General features: G+C 40.7%; 1 protein-coding gene across 5 annotated transcripts in view; it reads right to left on the bottom strand.

Moving 5' to 3' along the window:
- ZNF385B (zinc finger protein 385B) overlaps positions 1-14,964 on the bottom strand; it is a 384,342-nt gene that overhangs the window by 91,890 nt on the left and 277,488 nt on the right. The window lies entirely within an intron of this gene.

Here is a 14,964-nt window from a genome sequence, read left to right on the forward strand (position 1 = left end):
CCATGTAAATGTTGACCTGGTCAGACACATGACCTTAGTGGTACAAGGAATCAGTGCTAAAACCGTAAGCCACCGTTCTGCTTACATTTGATTAAATAATACATTTCAGGATCAGTATCATCCGTGCATCTTGTTATGCAGATTTTTATTTCCTTCCTATATTACACAATAACAATCAAGTGATGTAATGGGACTAAATAAGGAGGGAAAAATAAAATATTGAATGCCTTTGCCTAAGTAAGGTAATAGGAACATGATGTAACTCTAAAGATCGAAAAAAGGACGATATTGCAGCAGTCCCTCGCTTCCGACACATAATGCATTATTTTGCTTCCAGCTACAGACAAAGAATTCCAAGATCTCTGCACTCTGCTAAAATAAACTACGATTAAAAGCAGTAGGTGATATATTGCCATTTTATTTGCTGGAAAACAATGTAATCTGCAGATTAAATAAATTAGCTTGAATTCTTTAACTTTTGCCTATCATGACAAGAAACGATAAGGCACATTTATGAAAACTGGGCAACAGTCTAATAAACTGGTCTGCCCTGAGCTGGTGACCCCAATAGGGCACACATCTTCTGGGGAATACAGGGTGCCAAACCAGGGTGGACTGAGAGTGATCTAGACCACCATGCATTACATTTTATGGGCTTCTTACCAAACACTACAGCCATGACACCCTTGATTTGGGTTAATAAAATTAATGACAAGCACTTATCACTTACATTTCGTTTATTGCAGTCCCTGCATTTAAACTTTAAAGAATGCTCTTCTTAACCGAATTGATGTGGGCCTTCTCTGGACTTGTGCCCTATGTTAGTGTCCTAATGTCTGAATGGTAAGTCCCCCCTGGTGGCTAATAATTCTAAATTGCACTTGGCGCTGGTCACTGGCAATTTCTCTAGAGAAAAGCATTGAATAATGTTTGGTAAGGCCATGTCTACTTTTCCTGATAACTGGTGTAATCGTGTAATCACATTGATACATGACGCCCATATGACTGTATTATGTGAGATATGTATATATGCTGGCTCGGTAAGACCTGATTCAAACGTGGAAGTGACACTACATTCTGGTCACTGCGGTAAAATACTGCCTAGTATGCCTAGTGCCGGCCTGAGGGGAGGGTGCATGACAGAAGGATTCAAAAAATACCACAGAAATAATCCCTGTGTCAAGCACCCTCCCCACACCACCGGCCCTGTAATAGACATAACGCGGTGTATCTATTCTCTCTGGAGTATACCTTTATTTAAAAAAAACAGCAGTTCGAAGCAATGAAGGCAAAATGTAGTGGAAAATATCACATGTATTACTAACAAGTTTCAGTATTACATGATTAATTAAATCCATTGAGTCTATTAAGTGCTCAAGAAATTGGCGGTTTGTGCGGTATGTGATTTATTAGCCAGCTATAGTTACTTGTTTGAAAGAGGTTGTTGCGTTAAGACACCGCTGTCCATATGCCCTATTAGGGCATATGCCCATCATAGACGGAGGTCCCTCGCTCTAGATTGATTGAGCCAACCATGCAATACATGGACCGGGCCTATTAATGTATTACATGGTTGGCACTTCATTTAAATGGCTGGCATGTAATACTTAATTTTGTCTGTAGTGGCCACTGTGGGGAAATGTATAGCCAGCTGCAGCTGATCGCTGGGGTTTCTGAAGTCGGACCTGTCACGATCACTTAAATATAAAAAGGGCTTGTCTTCATAAGATAACCCCCTTAAGTATAGAAGCATATGTAACATGTTCACAAACTGTATTCTCTCCTAATTTACATTTTTTCAATATTATTCTTTGGTGTAAGAAATAAACATTTTTCATTCCAGTGCTTATATATTACAGTCAGTTGATGAAAAATGCATCTATTATCCCATCAATTTTGTTCCCAAATATTTGCCAAAACACCTGAATAGAACCCGATGCTAATTTCTGCATAAATGGGGGTGAAAAAACTGCAGTGGTGCCCAGAAAGTCCTTTAAAAATTGGAGTAACATTTATTTTCTATATACTCACACCATAAAAGTGTTCTATTAAATTACATAGTGGTTTTGTAATTAGGAAATGTAACATCCTTTGTCCTCCAAGACAAGCTGGTGACCTGTGAGTGCATATAATGTTACAAAACACATGAAGTATTCATTCCTGTAGTTGGGGGGTTTAGTGGAAGAGTTGTGATAAGTCACAAAGGGTTTATAGGTACAAACATCACTGACAAAGGGTTGAACAATGAATACATAATCAAACTTAGATGAAGAAGGTTAATGCTTGGATTCAGCTAAACTAGAAATACAAAGGCTTTGTCTTGATGAGCAAATCTGAGATCAACATTAATTAAGAATTTTTTATAAATAAAGGTTAATGAGAATTTTTTTTGTCAGAATCATCTTTTAAGCCATGAATTGCACAAACACCCTGTACTTTTTGTAATATATTTGTATTATGCTCAAGCTGTAACAATTTGCTCCCTTGTGGACAGTAGCTACAGGCATTCCTTTGGTTATTTGTAGTGCATCCGTGGATGAGGAGTGCAGAGTTATTGGTAGCACATGGGCCTTTTGATCGGTGCCCTAGATCTCTTGGCCCCAGCGATCACCAGATTCATTGTATCTGTCAGTGCCACAAGTATCTTTACAGTCTACCAACACCCCTGAGTGTGTATTTAGGCATCTATGTGGACATTTATAATCTATGAATGTTCTCCATGTCAACAAATACAGAAGTTTTGTAGCTGCAATCCCCAAAATACACCTGATGACTGAATTGCTATGCAAAGTATATAGTACAGCATCAACACTTTACTTCAGTTTTTTGATCTTGGATAGTGAGTGGATAATTTTCCCTGCTGAGAAATATTAAAGCCACCCTCTGGTCCAAAGTAAAAATTTCACTGTACATGACAAATGTATAATAAACATACTTGGTCCCTGCCTTTTGATATATGCTGCTGCCGTTTGTCCGTTCTGGTGTCCCCTTTCCGTGTATGTACTGTAAAATGGCCAGCACAGTCTCAGACTACACTATGCACAGTGTGCTTTTGTAGTCAGACCCGCCCCCCCTGTCCTTGGATGGACCAGCACTGTGTCCATCCTGTCTTCCCCTGCAGGGGTTCACGTTGAAGCTGCAGCGGATGAGCTGCATAACAAGAGACAGATTCTTGTTCTTGACCTCCCTGGCACTCTCTTCCTCCTCTCTGCTGCTGGGTCTTCTGACACGCTCTTCTGTGCTGTCTCTTGTTATGAAACTCTTCCACTGCAGCCAAAACTTCTGCAATGGGACCTGCAGGGAAAGACACAGGATAGATGCAGCGCTGCCGGTCCAATCCGAGGGCGGGGGGGGGGGGGGCATGTCTCATACTACCAAAGCACACTGTTCCTATAGAAGTCTCATTCTGTGGTGGCCATTTTACATGCATGGAGCCCTACACCAGAACAACGGCAGCAAAATTAGATATCCAGGTATACTTACTATACATTTGCCATGTATAGTAACATTTTTACTTTAGACAGGAGGGTCGCTTTTAACTTCTTTTAGAAAAATACAGATTATCCCCATAGGTTGGCAATGGTACTAAACATGCCTAACTATATTTTAGTCTCAATTAAATGCAGCCCGGTATTCTCCCCCTAGACCTTAACAGAGTTTAAAATATAGATCTGTACTTTATAGATGGTGAATTTAATGGTCTACTATCAAATATTCCGCCAAACTTCATCTGTATTAAATAAGACAGGTATCCAGCATTGCATGAGTAATGCTGTCAAATAGTTACCATTAAACATCTCTTATATTCCAGATGACAACCCTGAATACCGACCGAACAGAATTGTCCATGCTTCTACTGTATGTGCATGAGTTTGCAGTTTGAATGATTTGGGAAATGCACCTATTATCAATCAATTATCTCTCTATCTATATCTATCACTATATTATATATTGTCAGGATCTGAGCGTATAGGGGGTTGCAGTTTGCAATGAGAATGTCGATACTGTCAATTTTAAATTCCAAACATAAACAAATGCTTATTAAGCATACAAGACTTGTAGCATATAACAAAACCAACAACTTGCCCATTTGGGCACTAACTAAACATCAAGTTTCCTCACCTATAATAAACTGTTAGTTCGGTGTTCATTGGATAAGGACTTCCACACTATCCTTGTGTGAATTCCCAGGCTCTGACCCTCTCTGCACTAACTGCAGAACTTTTATGGCTTAGCAACATACTACTATGGGCTAGGGGAAAACCCTGTACTGGAGAAGGGAGGGAATAGCAAGTCCCTCTACCAATCCTACCTGCCATTTCATAGAAATCCAGGCCCGGAAAACAGACCTACCAAAAACCTTAGCAAACTAAGTTTTGCTGAGAAACCCAACCCAACTTTTTTGGATTCCTGATCTCACCCACCTTAACCATTCAGGTGAGGAAAACACCCTCTCCAGTACTCTCCCAGCCGTAGACATACTATATATATATGTTCTATCTGCTTAGATATCTATCCAAAAACAGTGATACTTTCTCAATGCAAATACCATATGTGGTCATGGAGCGTATCTTTAGACCGGATACAGTTGGCTGGCTAAATGCTCAGGGAAAAGCTAAAACACTGAAGCTTGAAATGAATATACAAAACAACACTGCTCAGCACTGTTAGTGGCTGTCAGTTATCTTCTTTGTTTTTACTATCACATATATAGAAATAGATTAGAGCACTGGTCAGGGTCAGAATCCTTCGCTATTTCATCATTGATAGAGATATTAGATTTATTTGAATGCGTCCAAACGAAATTTTCTTTCCTTATGTTTATGGCAACTGGTTTCTGGTATTACACCAATTTCATATCAGTGAAGCATCAACCAGCAAATAAGAGATAAATGTTAATGTGATCCACAAATGTTTCTTCAGATCAATTCATATACAGTTCTGTAATATTTCCAAAAATTTCTCCCACAGTGATGATAGCTACAGTATAATAAACTAAAGAGAATCTCCTTTATGACCAAAGGAATGTTACTGTGAATTATATGGCGGTATGTGGGTACTTGCAACTATTTCAATATTTTAAATAAAACATAAAAGGGTGATGTTTTTACTAATCAGTCAAACGACAACTCATGAGAGAGTGTTGTATGCATGCCCTGTGACGGAGGTCACTGTGCGGGGAAGAGGAAGAGGGGCTGAGATGTCTCCCTCAATTCTTGTCAATGTGTTATCCTGTCTTATCTGCCTCAAATTTTATAATAAAGGTAATATCATTCATTGTAATACAGTCCTCTGATTATAATAAGATGACTGCTGAACCTACCCTTTGTATACACAGCACAAACTGAAATGTGATCTCTACAAAACAGGCAGTGTCAGCCTCTTGTGTGTGCTCGGTGACTGGTGTGGAAGCTGAAAGGTTATAGGATTTTTTAAATATAGATTGCGACATAAAATATATTTTTAAAAAACGGCATATTAAAAAAATATTAAACAATAGGCCATTTTTTGGTAATACATTGTAAAGTATGACAAAGCAGAGGACATGAGTAGAGAATAGATGATATGAAAGTATACCGAGTAAGACTGGAATAAACATGAAGAGGATAAATTCAAGACATGGGAAGGAAACTATAAAACAAGTAAGGTGAATATGAAAAAGTCTAAGGCCTCATGCACAGTTCTGTCGGCCGTTGTACGGCCGCTAATGAGGTATCCATGAAACACGGACCACATCGGATGTCTTCCGTGTGCAGTCCGTTGTTTCATGGACCAAATGAATGAAAAGGCCGAGACTGTTCCGTCCAAAACGGACAGGAGTAGGACCCTTCCTATTTTTGGTGGAACGGCCACACGGTTCAGTTAAAACAACGTAAGTGTGCATTGCCACATTGAAATGAATGTGTCAGGGTGCTATCAGTTAAAAAAATGGATAGCACACGGAAGAAAAAAACTGAAGTGGGCATGAGGGAAGAGTCTTATAGCTAAATGCCATAGAACATGATGGAGACTAGATAAGGCAGACATGTAACATGGAAGAAGTAGATATCAAGTCAAGAAAATGAAAATGATACAGTGGCCTTATCACGTTGAGATAAAGCAGGTGTAAATGAACAGTTTTGTCTTGGAGTAATTTTATATCAAGGGCCTACTGACCATTCGGGAATTATGGTCGTGTCTAAGGCCTATCACCAGATAGAGGCTACAACCCTTTAGTTTCAGCAGTTAAAAGTGCGTGCAGGTTCTGCAAAACAAAATATGGTAAATGCATCTTAAATGCAATTTGCTTACCCAACCCGTGTGGCACGACCTTTAATACCTGGGGACAAAGATCCCTAACACTTCATCCCCGTATTTGTATCAAATGTTCTTTTCCACATTTCTGTATACAGTCGTGGCCAAAAATTTTGAAACTGACACAAATTTTGGTTTTCAGAAAGTTTGCAGTTTTAGTGGCAATTTGCATTAACTCTAGATTGTTATGAAGAGTGATCAGACGAATTGCAATGAATTATAAAGTCATTCCTTGCCAGGAAAATTAACTTATTCACAAAAACCCCATTTCCAGGATTTCAGCCTTACCACAAAATGACCTGTTAACATAATTTCAGTGATCTTCTCGTAAGTTCAGGAGAAAGTGTTAATGAGGACAAGGACGCTGATATCACTCTGTCATGCTGATTGAATTATAAGAGCAGACTGTGTGCTTTAAAAGGGGGATGGTGCTTTGAATCATTGTCTTCTTTTGTTAACCATGGTTACCTCTAAGGAAACACGTGCAGCCATCATTGCTTTGAATCAAAAGGGCTTTACAAGCAAGGACATTGCTGCTTGTAAGTTTGCCCCTTAATCAACCATTTATCGCATCATCAAGAACTTCAAGGAGTGAGGTTCAATTGCTGTGAAGAAGGCTTCAGGGCACCTAAGAAAGTCCAACAAGTGCCAGGACCGTCTCCTAAAAAGGATTCAGCTGCAGGATCGGTTCAATACCAGTGCAGAACTTGCTCAGGAATGGCAGCAGGCAGGTGTCAGTGCATCTGCACGCACAGTGAGGTGAAGGCTTTTGGAGGCTGGACTGGTATCAAGAAGGGCAGCAAAGAAGCCACTTCACTCCAAGAAAAACATCAAGGACCGACTGACATTGTGCAGGAAGTACAAGGATTGGACTGCAGACGACTGGGGTAAAGTTATTTTCTATGATGAAGCCCCCATCACACTGTTTGGGACATCCAGAAGAATGATTGTCCGGAGAAAAAAAGGTGAGCGCTACCATGAAGTATCCTGAGACCATTCATGTGTGGGGTTGCTTTTCATCTAAGGTAGTGGGCTCACTCATAATTTTGCCTAAGAACAATTCCATGAATAAAGAATGGGATCTAAACATCCTCCAAGAGCATCTTCTCCCAATGATCCAGGAGCAATTTGGTGATGAACAATTATTTTTCAAGCATGATGGACCATGTCACAAGGCAAAAGTGATAACTAAGTGGCTGGGTGAACAAAAATTTTGGGCCTATGGCCAGGAACCTCCCCAGATCTCAATCCCATTGAGAACCTGTGGTCAGTCCTCAAAAAGCGGGTGGACTAACAAAAACACAGAAATTATTATAAACTCCAAGCACTGATTAGACAAGAATGGGTTGCAATCAGTTAGGATTTGGCACAAAAGCTGATATCCAGCATGCCAGAGCGAATTGCAGTAGTCTTGAAAAAGAAGGGTCAACTCTGTAAAGGGAAGTGTCCATATATATGTATATATATATATCTATATATGTGTGTATATATATATATATATATATAGTATGTATGTATACAGTGTATGTGTATATATATATACACATATGTATAATATATATGTGTATGTATAGTACATATAATGTATCATGAGCCAGGGCTGTAACAACAACAGCCCTGGTCATGAATACGGTTGGAAGCAGAGCAGGACAATTAGCATGTCCCTGCTTTGTTAGGAAACCATGGAGACAAGGGATAGTTATCCCCTGTCTCCATTTCAAGTCTCCCGCGCGCGCACGGACTGTCTCGTGCGGGCTCTCATGAGTCGGCTGGTGATACATTATCACCATGCCGACCCATGCTAGCCTGGGGCAAGCGCCACACTCCCCGCTGCGAGCGTACCGACAGGGTTAAATAGCCCTGCGTCGGTACGCTCAGAAGCCGAGCTCAGGAGCCAAAGCTAGCTGAAGACGATCAGCTGAGAGCTGCCTGCCTGCCTGCCTCACACACCACCGACGGCTCACCTCTCTCTCTCCTCCAAAGACCTCGAACTCGTGCTCCTGCCTCTGCTGCTCCACAAAGTCACGCTAAGTATCAAGTGTAGCAGCAGCTACACTTAACCCTGTCTCTCCCTGTCTCCTCCTGCTGTAACCCTTGCTTCCCTGAGTTAACCCCTTGATCTCCCTGAGTACTGTCCCTACTGTCCCTGAGTTAACCCTTGCTTCCCTGAGTTAACCCCTTGCTCTCCCTGAGTCCCTACTGTCCCAGAGTTAACCCTTGCTTCCCTGAGTTAACCTCTTGCTCTCCCTGAGTAAGTTAACCCCTTGCTCTCCCTAAGTTAACCCTTGCTTCCCTGAGTCCCTGAGTTAACCCTTGCTGTCCCAGAGTCCCTGAGTTAACCCTTGCTGTCCCAGAGTCACTGAGTTAACCCTTGCTGTCCCAGAGTCCCTGAGTTAACCCTTGCTGTACCAGAGTCCCTGAGTTAACCCTTGCTGTCCCAGAGTCCCTGAGTTAACCCTTGCTGTCCCAGAGTTAACCCTTGCTGTCCCAGAGTCCCTGAGTTAACCCTTGCTGTCCCAGAGTCCCTGAGTTAACCCTTGCTGTCCCAGAGTCCCTGAGTTAACCCTTGCTGTCCCAGAGTCCCTGAGTTAACCCTTGCTGTCCCAGAGTTAACCCTTGCTATCCCTGAGTTAACCCTTGCTGTCCCAGAGTCCCTGAGTTAACCCTTGCTGTCCCAGAGTCCCTGAGTTAACCCTTGCTGTCCCAGTGTCCCTGAGTTAACCCTTGCTGTCCCAGAGTCCCTGAGTTAACCCTTGCTGTCCCAGAGTCCCTGAGTTAACCCTTGCTGTCCCAGAGTTAACCCTTGCTGTCCCAGAGTCCCTAAGTTAACCCTTGCTGTCCCAGAGTCCCTGAGTTAACCCTTGCTGTCCCAGAGTCCCTGAGTTAACCCTTGCTGTCCCAGAGTCCCTGAGTTAACCCTTGCTGTCCCAGAGTCCCTGAGTTAACCCTTGCTGTCCCAGAGTCCCTGAGTTAACCCTCGCTGTCCTACTGTCCCTGAGTTAACCCTTGCTGTCCCAGAGTCCCTGAGTTAACCCTTGCTGTCTGTTTTACACAGTAACCCATTCCCCTTGTTCCTCCTTATCCCGTATTAACCCTTAGTGTATAGGGAAAGTTATATTAGGAGGGAGTGGGATAGAGATAAAGAGCGTGTGAGAATCACAAGTAACTTATGTGTATTGTGTTGTAACGTAACTGTATTCTGTGTATGTTTAGGTAAGTGGGTGGCGGTATAATATTGTGATACCGTGTTTATACTGTACTGTGATTAGTTACTGTATTATACATATGAGTGTGATTACTGTATGTTAATAAATATTACCTTTATTTACTATACGGTCTTATTCCCTTGAGTAGCCGCTAAAGCAATTAGATCGACGTTCGTATAAGGAAAAGGTAGGGGAACTAGGCATAACCCTAGTGACCCTGTTTATAAAGGCGGTAGTAATAGTGGGTGCGACTAACCAGTGAATCCCGCTATTACCCCACCCCCTTTAACAAACTCTGTAAGGGTCTTCCTGGAAGGTCATAAGACAGAGGTCCTAATTTCCCATGTTTTGATTAGACTTTTATAAAATCCAAGTCAATGCTATGTAATATCCCCTAATCTGGCATCACAATGGTTAATGGACTGTTCCTGTATTACAATAGATTGTCCTATAATTCACATAGACACAATAAAACTTGACAACCTCCAAAATGTATATGAACTTCTCGAATTACAACCTACATAAAATCTTACAGGGAAGCAGCCAGATGTTTATCACACCATTAACACGTCCAAGGTGGAGTTCAAAGAAGGAAACAGACGGTTGTATATGACTCCATATCATTCTCCTGTAAATTTATTTCAATATTATATGAACTCAATTTACCAATATTACCCTTTATTATTGTGGCATATGATTTATGGAGTGCGGCTCATCTGCTTGTTTGCGCTGTGCTGTGGGAAGAAAGGTAACATGCAGTAAATCTTTCTGCACAGTCTCTTTTTTTGGGACGATTTCTCATTTATCTTCTGGGTTGTCAAGTTGTGTTGTGTTTGTTACTGAGGAAGAATGCTGTATAATTCAAGGTTGGAAGATGTCTCAAATATTTACAGTGTAAAAAGAATTGAAGTTTTGTTAATATAAATGTAACAAATTAAACAGATCACTGGTAAAAGGTTTATTTCCAGGGGTGTCCTGCTTTTGGTTCTCATCTCAACTATTGCAATACTATGCATACCATGAAGCAGATGAATTATTTTTCTGCTTCTGCTCCACTAAGGCTTCGTTCACATCTGCGTCAGGGCTCCGTTCCGACGTTCCGTCAGAACTTTCCGTCGGAACAGAGCCCTGATTGACACCAACGAAAACCATATATGAGTTTTGCATATGCTTTTATGACCAGCTGATAATCCAGAAAGCCTGATCATCCAGCACATATCAGGTCCTATTGATGCAAGATTAATAGTTTTACTATTTTTAGACAATTGCGAAAATTGCCATTCTTAGACACTGGAATGTCTTCCTTTCTTATCTGTGTATTACCATAAAAACCAACATGAATGTAGGAAAGTTTCGATTCTTAGCTGTAAGGGTCAGCTCACACGTTGCGTAAATACTGTGGTTTGTCCGCAAAGGAATTTGTTGCGGAAAATCCGCAGCAAATACAGAAGCAGCAGAGTGGAAGAGATAGAACAAATCTCATCCACACGCTGCGTAAACACCGTGGAAAAACCGCTCAGAAATTGACCTGCGGTGCGAATTTTTATTCAGCAGCACGTCAATTGTATTTGCGTAAACGCTGCTTATTTGTTGTGGGTTTTCCCCTTTGAATTCAATGGGGAGGTAAAAGCCACAACAAATAGAAGTTGTTGCGTTTTTTGCAGCGGGTTAACAGCGATTCTGCCGCAAAAACGCAATTTAGGAAAAATAATCTTATACTTACCCAGAAGTCTGTGTTCCTCCCTCCCTCCAACGCAGCCTCCTGGGATGACGAATCATCCCATGTGACCACATGAGATCACAGGCTGTAGCAGCGGTTACATGGGATGAAACGTCATCCCAAACGGCCAGCCTGGATGACGTCAGAGGGCCGCCGGCCTACTGGTATGGTGCTTCATCCCAGGTGACCGCCGCTTTAGCCAATCATAGGCTGCAGTGTTCTTCTAGGACGAAACTGCTAGCAGGCCAGCTTAGTGCTGCAATTTTCCGCAGCGGACATTCTGGCCGGAAAAACTGCACCACAGTTTAGTGTGGTTTTTCACCTGGAATTACCTGCGAAGCACAGGGCGGATACGTTGTGTGCTTCTACGCATCGTATCCACCCCATATAAACTCCGTGCCAGATTCAGAGCTATTTGAAGTTTTCATCAGCCGGTCAGCTCGATATGAGAGGTACTGGTTTTGATAAAAACTCTATGTTGGGCGATCACCAAAACATAGACTTCAGTTATTAAACAATGAGTTACTTGGTATCATGAACCACTATTATACTGTTACATCTGAAAAGAAAAAACATAGATTTAAAATATAGCATTCTTGATGCCTGCAGCCACTACTAGAGGACACTTCCTGCATACTGTGATATTAATGCATTGAATGTATAACGGCAAACTCCCTCTAGTGGTGGCTGCTAAAAAGAGCAGATGTTTGCAACATGTCTGACAAGGGGCGTGGCTTTGCGGGTAAGTGTGTGTGGCTTAAGATGCACCAAATTGCACCAAAATTTTGCTGTAAAAAAAGTGGTTTAAAGACAATCAAGAGCTGGTATAAAGCTAGACAGAAGTGTCTAAAGATGCACCAAATTTATCATCCATCATGAGCCATGGTGATAAATTTGGTGCATCTAGTTAAATTCTAAGATGTCTCAATTTAAGACACTATTAGTAAACCTGGACCACTGTGTTTTGAATTTATATCAGAAAATTGGAGACCGGACTGCTAAAATTAAATACACAGAATTTTGAACATTTAGATAAAAAAACAACAACATGGTATTTAAGGGTGGAAATTCATTTTAGACCATTGATGTACGATGCTTAATTCTCACTTTTCAGTAGAATGGTCAGAACTGTACAAGTTAAAGATGTTTCCATTAGGGGAAGTCCATGCGGCTTCTGTGGGGCCCCTGGAGGGAGGCTAGTAGCGTCCCCATTTTAAAGAGTGATAAGAACCTGGACAGGGACGAGGTCTCCACAAATGCTGCAATGGTAGCAAATAAGGAAGTAGAAATGTGACGGACGCACCAGGTGATGAGGAGTCTGATGATGTCAAGAAAAACCTGAAAGAAGCCTAATTTTTATCTTTGCTATGGGACCTCGTTCTCTATGTATGTCACTGGATAGTTCTGAGTCTTTGTGTAGGATATTGAGAGAGGACTTATGCTTATTTTAATTCTTTACTTAGACTGTGAAAATTTTAGGCTATCAGGCATGTCTAGATTAAAATTCTACTTGGAACAATTTTTGCATTGTGGCAGATTAATGGGATTTCCACCTGGTGCTGAACTAAAGGAATTTTGTTATAATTTATAATATTAAAATGTTAATTCTTGAGTCAGTACTTGATTCCAGTTTGTACTTTCTCACCCTTTACCATTTTTCATGATCATTTGATATCATTATTAGTGTGAACAGCCCTTTCATGACATGGAGGATTACAGCAGTGTTATTGCTTGACATAATAACCTGTTGAATAATACATGCGATACTTCATTCACTGTAGCCTTGACAGGTAAGTGAAGTAACATTCATCTCATATGTCCTACATCCACTTGGCTGGTTCCCACAAAATTTCTAAATGAACTAGAAATAAATTATTACGACCTGATATGTTGTATTTCAATTTGTTCAGAAAAATAGTTTGGTTACCCTATAAGAAATCATTTAGATATTTTACTTGGAACTGTTTTTGAAATGAAAGAACATATATGATTATGGGATTTTCTACTTTTAAAAATTCTAACATTGGTGTGGACTTAATATGCAAGGTAAGGTCATGGGGATTGCAGGGGCGCACCTAGTATTTGGAAGTCACACTTTAGTTATATGATAAAAATTATTTTTGCCTATAGCCACCACCTCCTTATATATGGAATTACACAGCTAGTATTGAGTTCAATGTGAGATGTATAATTTAAATGCATTGAGCTCCCCCTAGTGGTAGCTGCATTATGCTATAATGTTACAATTTAACTTAATGGCAATGCAGGAGATTTAAGGATGGATACAATTTCAGTATACATACACATATTTATAAGTAGAGAGAGTGAAGAGATTGAGAGAAAGAGAGAAAAATGAGAGAAACGCTTATACTATGGCGCTGTGTACAGGTGTGGATTCGGCTCATGTTCATTCCATCTTTTTCTTTATGGGTAATGAGAACCTATGCAAGGATTCACTTCTTTACAAGCACCATACTGTTATCTAGCCATAGTAAGTAGAAACTAGCTCAAGTGTCACATAGCTCTAAGATGGCGAGGAAAACAATTGTCAGACCCTACTGTGCTGAGAGGACAGGTGGGCTATTTTTGACTTTTGCTATGGAGAACCTTTACCTCAGGGCCAATTTTATTGAAAATTGGATACTGGACAAAAAAACAAAACATAGTAATCCCTTCCCCCCTCTAATTTGCCACTTTTAGACAATTTTTCCTCAGAATTTCAGCCCACATAAAACTGCCACATAGTGCATACATGATATGTATTATCCAAATAATCCAAATAATACTCCCCTAAATAGTTCACATTATATTATATTATACTATACTCTTTTACGCTTGCCTTGCTGGAATCTCACAGAAAAGATTCGGAAGTGTCAGGATTCTGAATAAACATCACGTCCAGGCAGGTAGTGATGTATATTCATTATCAGGACACTGCAGTAATGTTAGTGTTTGTGTATGTAGCTGCACATAGTGATATAACTATATCGCTAGTGCAGTGTAAATGAATGGAGAGAAGTGTATGACGCTGATTGGTCACTGATTGGTCAGCGTCATACACTCCCCTGTACAACGCCCACTTGGTTTAAAGTAAAAACACGTCCACTTGGGCATTAAGAAACTCATTAGCATAAAGCTAAAAATCGCTCATAAAGTGGTAAAAATAGATCGTTTTTCTAAATAAAAAGCATTACTGTCACCTACATTATAGCGCCGATCTCCTTATATAGGAGACAGGGCACTTATAATGTGGTGGCAGAGCCTCTTTAAAGAAACAATTGGGTCAGATGGCATTGAAGAGGCTATCAACATGCTACAAAGGAAACATGTCACACCTCTGTAATGATCTTTTCTTGCCTTAGTTGTGGGACTGGAAACTGCAAGCCTGATCCTGTACTCAGACAGCCTGCCGTGTGGTCAAAGCTCATTGCAGGCTATAATATCACCAGGCGAGATCCATTAAATGGTGTTATAATGAGGAATACTATACTGTAGTATGTGATATAGTTAGTTACTATCCATTTTCCCTTCTACACTGCAACCCATGCAACAAATAACAAGAAGTGTTGAGTATATATTTTTTTATTTGTCTTAATTTAAATAGGTCCACAATTTTGTACTGGTAAGGCTTCGTTCACATCTGCATCAGGGTTCCATTCGTGTGTTCCATCAGACCTTTCCATCAGGGGAACCCATGAACGGAAACCAAACGGAAACCATAGCTTTCCGTTTGCATTACCATTG

Source organism: Rhinoderma darwinii, chromosome 6 (assembly GCF_050947455.1).
Source record: "Rhinoderma darwinii isolate aRhiDar2 chromosome 6, aRhiDar2.hap1, whole genome shotgun sequence".
Taxonomy (NCBI): domain Eukaryota; kingdom Metazoa; phylum Chordata; class Amphibia; order Anura; family Rhinodermatidae; genus Rhinoderma; species Rhinoderma darwinii.